This window comes from Bison bison, unplaced genomic scaffold, assembly GCF_000754665.1.
Source record: "Bison bison bison isolate TAMUID 2011002044 unplaced genomic scaffold, Bison_UMD1.0 scf7180017864289, whole genome shotgun sequence".
NCBI lineage: Eukaryota > Metazoa > Chordata > Mammalia > Artiodactyla > Bovidae > Bison > Bison bison.
In genome coordinates, this window is record NW_011494861.1 from 10,625,853 (window position 1) to 10,632,175 (window position 6,323).

Sequence of the window (6,323 nt, forward strand, 5' to 3'; positions counted from 1 at the left end):
GGGTCTTTCCTGTGGAGCACAGCTGTCTCTCTAGTTGTGGTATGTAGGTTTTAGAGTGTGGGCTCAGTAGTTGTGGCCCACATGCTTACTTGTCCCATGGCATGTAAATCTTAGTTCCCTGACGAAGGATCAAACCTGTGTCCCCTGCATTGGAAGGCAGATTCTTAACCGCTGGGCCACCAGGGAAGCCCCACTTTTTCTCTTTAAAGGCAGTTTGCTGACTCCATTCCTTCCTTCCTCGGAGCCTAGGGTCTTGTGCCAGCCCTGCCCTGTGCAGGAGGGGGCTGGAGGCAGAGACAGCATGACCAGGCCCCACATGCCATCCACAAGCTTTGCCCTGATGGTCTCCTAGAGACAGCGACAAACAGCCCTCCACTCTTTTCTGGAAGAACAGAAGCATGTGAGTTCCCCACCTAGTCCGAGGCTGACTCAATCACTCAGAAAGACAAGCTTCTGCCCCTGGAGACCCCAGGCCTCCCCGGCAGCCACCCAGCCTCCCTGCCTGCTGACTGCTCCCCGCAGTGACCCTCATGGTGGAAAGCAGCTGGCAGTTGCCCTGCTTCAGGCCCCTTCATGGCCCCTGAGGCCTCTGACCAGGGCCATCTGAGACCCCCAGGACAGTTGTCATCAAAGTGTCATCAAAGCTTCAGAAATGGCAAGTTCCCAGCATGTAAAAGGACACATCTCTATAGGAGAGACCTCGGGCAAGCGTCCTTGGGCCACTCCTGGGGTCTGGGCCCCACCCCACCCCCACTCCTCCTCCACCCAGGGCGAGGCTGCTGCTTAGCGAGCCACCTGCACGAAGTGAACACACGGGGAACACCCGGGGGCCATTGGCTTCCTTTCAGTCTCTGGCTGAGGACTGGGGAACGGATGGGAACCTGTGGGCTAATGGGAACCTCCAGGAGCTGCTGCAGTGCTGCACTCGATATGCCAGCAAATTTGGAAAACTCAGAAGTGGCCACAAGACTGGAAAAGGTCGGTTTTCATTCCAGTCCCAAAGAAGGGCAATGCCAAAGAATGTTCAAACTACCATACAATTGCACTCATTTCACATGCTAGCAAGGTTATGCTCAAAATCCTTCAAGCTAGGCTTCAACAGTACATGAACCAAGAATTTCCAGATGTGCAAGCTAGATTAAGTAAAGGCAGAGGAACTAGAGATCAAATTGCCAACATTCACTGGATTATGGAAAAAGCAAGGGAGTTCCAGAAAAACATCTGCTTCATTGACTACATTAAAGCCTTTGATTGTGTGGATCACAGCAAACTGGAAAATTCTTAGAGATGAGAGTACCAGACCACCTTACCTGTTTTCTGAGAAACCCATATGTGGGTCAAGAAGCAAAGTTATAACCAGACATGGAACAGACTGGTTGAAAATTGGGAAAGGAGTATGTCAAGGCTGTATATGATCTGCAGCCACCCACCAGGGGAACTGGAGGTTCCACATGCCCACCCCTCCCAGGCCAGGCCAGGCCAGGCCAGGTTACCGTCCCCTGGCTGGCCTGGAAATTCTTGAGTTTGAAAATCTCTTATTAAAAAAAATAAGCTGAGTCCCCCAGCTGGGAAGAGGGCCCAGTTACAGATAAGGCTCTGTGTTCCCCACGCGGAGGATTCATTTCTGGGACTGAGCTTGGGCCCATGTCTCCACCCCAGGTGCAGGCAGCCGGGACAAGTACAACCAAGATGGAGGGGGCGCCCTTGCAGGGGCTCCTGAGGGAATGCAGGCCCAGCCAGGGCTCTTCAAAGACAAGCTCTGTGCACCTGCCTCCACCCTGGTGGCACCAGCAGAGCAGTAGGCACCTTGACCAGGGCTGGCTGTCCTCAGTTTCCTGCTCTCTAAACAGGGAGACGATGGTGTCTCTTCTGGGCTGAGGTGAGGGTTCCATGTGTGCAAACCACCTGGGAAGAGCTTAGCAAAGGACCTGGCCCCTGGAGAGTGCAGAGTGACCCTACCGTGGAGGTGAGGACAGTCATGGTGGTGGTAACGATGATGATGATGATGGTAATGGTGATGATATGATGGTGGTGATGGTGATGAAGATGGTGAAGTGGTGGTGATGAGGATGATGATGGTGTTGATGAAGACGGTGATGGGGATGATGGTGGTAGAGTGGTGAGGACAATGCAGCAGGCAGAGCTGGTCCTAAGGACGCCTAAGAACGGAGGCCGTAAGAGCCAGGAGGGACTGTCCAGGAGAAGCAGGCTTCACTCCTCAGGGTATCAGCATCCAAACAAGGTGTGGAAGGAGGTCTAGGGAGGAGCATGTTTGGGGTTGGAGGAGCCAGTGGAGGTGAGCAACAGCGAAACTGGAGAAAGGCCCAGGTAGACGGGGACCCTGGGAGATGGGGAGGAGCCAGGAGGAAATGGATGAGGCTCTGGCTTTGTTTTCTGTACAGAAACAATCCCCACTTGGTGAAGGATGCTCACAGCCTAACCTTAGAGAGGATGTGTGGCCCAGGGGGTGCCAGGTGGGGTCAGAAAGCAGGACTCTGGGTGGATGTCAGCCATGATTGGGGCACAGTAGCCCATCCACTCTGGTCCCTGCCACACGGACCCACCTGCAGGGTTCTGAGGCAGTTGTGGCCTCAAACGACCAAGACCCACGGCCTTTCTTACTTCCTCCTGTCCTGAACCATCTCCTGGTACCAAGTGGTTCACAGGCACCAGAATTGACTCCTGGCTCCAAGGTCAGGAGGACAGGACTGAGAGGGGCTAGGGGTCCCTGCTCCACTTCTGATCACCTGGGGGGCTCAGGGTGCACTTGACTCTCCCAGCCACACTGCTCACCCCCTCAGCCAACAGGACAGACTGACCTGTCAGATGTCAGCGGCTCAGAGCTGCTCATCCCTGACTCCAGTGTTTCTCTCCTGTCGTCTCCCTGGACAGGAGCATGGGTCCACTGCAGGGGGAGCCCCAGCCCTCGGGCCTACCGCGTGGGAAGTGAAGTCCAGCCGGCTCTGCAGGATGTGGCCGCTAGGACGGGTGTTGGGGGAGCTCACCCAGACATCCAGGTTGCTCCCTCCAGCTGGTTCACTGAATGTACATGGAGGAGCCTGGACTGTTTCCAGTGACTGTGGGGGGTGGCACTTCCTCTTTCCTCCCCCTCCCCTTTCCCCAGGAGCCACGGCAGGGCTGAGGAGGGGCCTTGTGGGGAAGGGTCGCTCAAGAGGTTTTTGACAGATGTTAGGAAACCCTCCCAGGCAAACACCACCGACAGGACAGAGGCCTGGTCTGTGGGGGCAGCTCCGTTGTTCGGGGGTGAGGTCGGCACCCTCAACCACATCCACAGGTTGGCATCAGGCAGCCCATGGAGAGGGTCACAGGGTAGTGGCCCTGGGGCTGGAGGCCTCTTGGGCAAGGGAGTGTGAGAGTCGGGACTTGTGTGTGCGCATGTACGTGTGTGTGCACACCTGTGCCAGGTGGGGAGGCAGCTGACCGGCTGAAGGCAGCCCCTCCAGGCCAGATCCCAGGCCCCAGCAGAGTTGTGTGTGCCCAGGGACAAACGGGGCCCAGAGGGCTGGCACACAACTCAGAGGGAGCTGTCGCCCAGGTCCTGGGCAGCTGGAGAAGGGCAGGGAGACCCCCCAGCCCTCAGGCTGCCTCCCCTGCCCTTGGCCATCAAGACCCAGGGCCCCAGGTGTCCTTCCCGCATGGACCTCCCTGCTTCCCCTGCTGCCGGCTGCTGGCTGCCCGCGTGTCCATCTCTGTAACCAGCCAGCCCCTTGCTGATGGAGTCTACCCTGAGACTGGCATGGTGTGTCTGGCCACCAACAGATGGGCCAGCTTGTCCTCTTCAGGCTGATAACCTCCTAGGGGCTCAAGTCTTGCTAGAGAGGAAACGTCCTGCCTGGAGCCAGCTGCCCCAGAGACCCGGGCCCACAGCAGCGGCACTTATTCCCGAGGTCTCTGCGCCTTCTCTGTGTCCTACACAGGTGATTAGGGAGTCTAATTGAGTCGGCTGTAAAAAGATAATTAATTGGCATTTCCCTCCCGGAGAGGTCAAGCTGCCCGCTCTCCCTGGCCAGCTCGGCCTCCTGCTCCCTGGAGGCAGCACAGTGACCTTTATTTTGCTGATAAAGCCGTAATTGATGTAATTAAAATCGACAGAAAGGTTCGGAAGTCACCCCAGAGAGCTGGAGTCGCGAATCTGCTCGCAGGGCCACCTGGCTGGGGAGGCTGCAGAAACGCACCAGGAGCCGCCCCAAGGGCCCTGGAGGCCCAGGCAGGACCCTCGCCCAGGAGTGATGACCCTTTCAGGACACGAGGGGTAGGGGCTCCCTCCCTCTCCTGCAGCATCCTCAGGACTTGGGTACACTTGAAGTGGCCACTTGGCCCACACACACTCAGCCAGGAGAACGGCTAGCCTGTGCCCACCAGGGAAGGCAGTGGGCAGCCAGGGGCCTGGCAGGGTCTCTGAGGCCGAGTCTGTTGTCAGAAGTGGGGTCTTCCCTCCCGTGGGGCACCCACTTCTCCTATGTGTAGTTCAAACTCTCGGGACCAGGTTGGTCACAGGGCAGACAGGGTCAGGAGGGGTCATCACGCCCATAGCAGGGACCTGATTGGGAGGTATGGGCAGAGGCCAGCAGCACCAAGGACCAGAGGGCTCAGCACGGCTCAGCCATGAGCGAGGATAGGACCAGCTCGTGCTCAGGGTACAGGCAGAGATGGATCCATGCGCTGGAGCATGAGGGGTGAACTGAACATCCAGAGCCTGGAACTGAAAGGCTCGGCGGGGTGGCTATCACCAGGGAGGGCAGTGGGCAGCTAGGGGGGTCCCCCTGAGAAGTATGAGACTGGTGAGCGGAGGTGGCTAGAAGTGGCCAGGTGTCTAGCACAGGCAGTGCGTGTCTGTGCGGATGGACACCCCTCCCCTGTCTCCTGTGTCCAGGATCACAGCCCCCAGCCCCAGGCTAGGGTCCATATGTCCCCGAATCTAGAAGGTTCCCTCCTAGGACTGCAGGTAGAGCTACCTATGGGGTTTCAGCTGGACAGCGCCAGGTTCTGTCACTCAACAAAGGGGTCTTGGAGCCCTTCCTCTTCTGTCCCTGGATGGTAAGCAGGCGTCCTGGGGGTCAGGGTGCCCACCCTCGTAGCTTAGGTGGAGGCGTCCTGAGCCGCTGTCAGGGTCTCGGCGTCCCCTCCTGGTCACGTCCGCCTGCGTGGTTTCAGGGTCGTGTGCGCACCCAGAGCACTGGGGTCTCACTCCACGGTCCAGCCTCGCTTCCTCAGTCCCTCTTCACTCGCGGGGAGGACACAGGAGCACCTGTGCTCCGGGCGGCCTGCAGGGTCTGGAGGACTGACCGGCCTCTTCCAGCAGCCCCGTTGGTGCCCAGAGCCGGGGGGCGGCAGCTTGGGGTTAGTGTGGATGTGCATGGACTTGCACACCAGCTCGTTTCCACACAGGCCCCTAGTCCCCAGCCCCCCAATATGGTGCTTTGTGGGCCTAGGTCTGGTTGCTGCCCAGGAGAAACCATGGCCTCAGCAAGCCCAGCTCTGTCTGGGGCCCACTAGCCGGTCACCTTGGCAGAGGACACAGAGTGGGTCTTTACTGTCCAGAGGTGGGAGACGTTAGCTCCCACGAAGCCGCACGGAAGCCGTGGTGCGTTAAGAGCTGGAAACGATTCCGTCAGCAGCGCGTTCCTTTCGCTGCCCAGGACATCCACAGTGCCCGGGCAGCTGAGCTGACAGGAGACAGCGTGCATAGAGGACGTCCTTGCGGGAGCAAAGACTCTGCTTTTATAATGCGCTGTAACAATGAGATTAAGACCCCGCCGAGAGAAATAATTCCCCACCTGTAATTTGGAAATACTTCTGGGGTCCATCTCCACCTCTCCCTGCAGAAGCTAGGCTCCAGGGAAGGGGTGTTAATGCCTGCACCCCAGGGTCCCATCCAGGGTATGGAGGAGAGACCCCTTCACTTGCTCAGACCCCCCGCCCCCGCCGAGGGGGCCGATGAAGAGACACCCCTCCACTCACTCAGACCCCCACCGAGGGGGCCAATGAAGGGTTCACCCTGCAGAGTCGGCTGGCAGGAGTGTCCAGCCACCTCCCCTTGGCCCCTCCCGACTTGTGTACACGTGGGCAGGGCCCTTGGGGCAGAGGGTGGTCAGAAGAGCCCTGAGTCCATCCCCATATGAGAGCAAGCCTGATTGATGTGCGTCTGTTTGGGACAGTCTTGGGGTGGCCCTGCACAGCACCACACCGCAGGGGCCTCTGCAGGCAGAAGAGACACGGGGAAGGGGAGGGGTAGAAGCACTCCCTATGGCCGTCAGACCTTAGGACTCCTGGGGGAGGGGCTGGAGGAAGCCAGGGTGAAG

The 6,323-nt window shown here is 58.6% G+C and overlaps 1 protein-coding gene across 1 annotated transcript in view; it reads left to right on the forward strand.

The window, feature by feature from the left end:
• MORN1 (MORN repeat containing 1) overlaps positions 1 to 6,323 on the forward strand; it is a 49,751-nt gene that overhangs the window by 29,459 nt on the left and 13,969 nt on the right. The gene's annotated exons all lie outside the window — the stretch shown is intronic.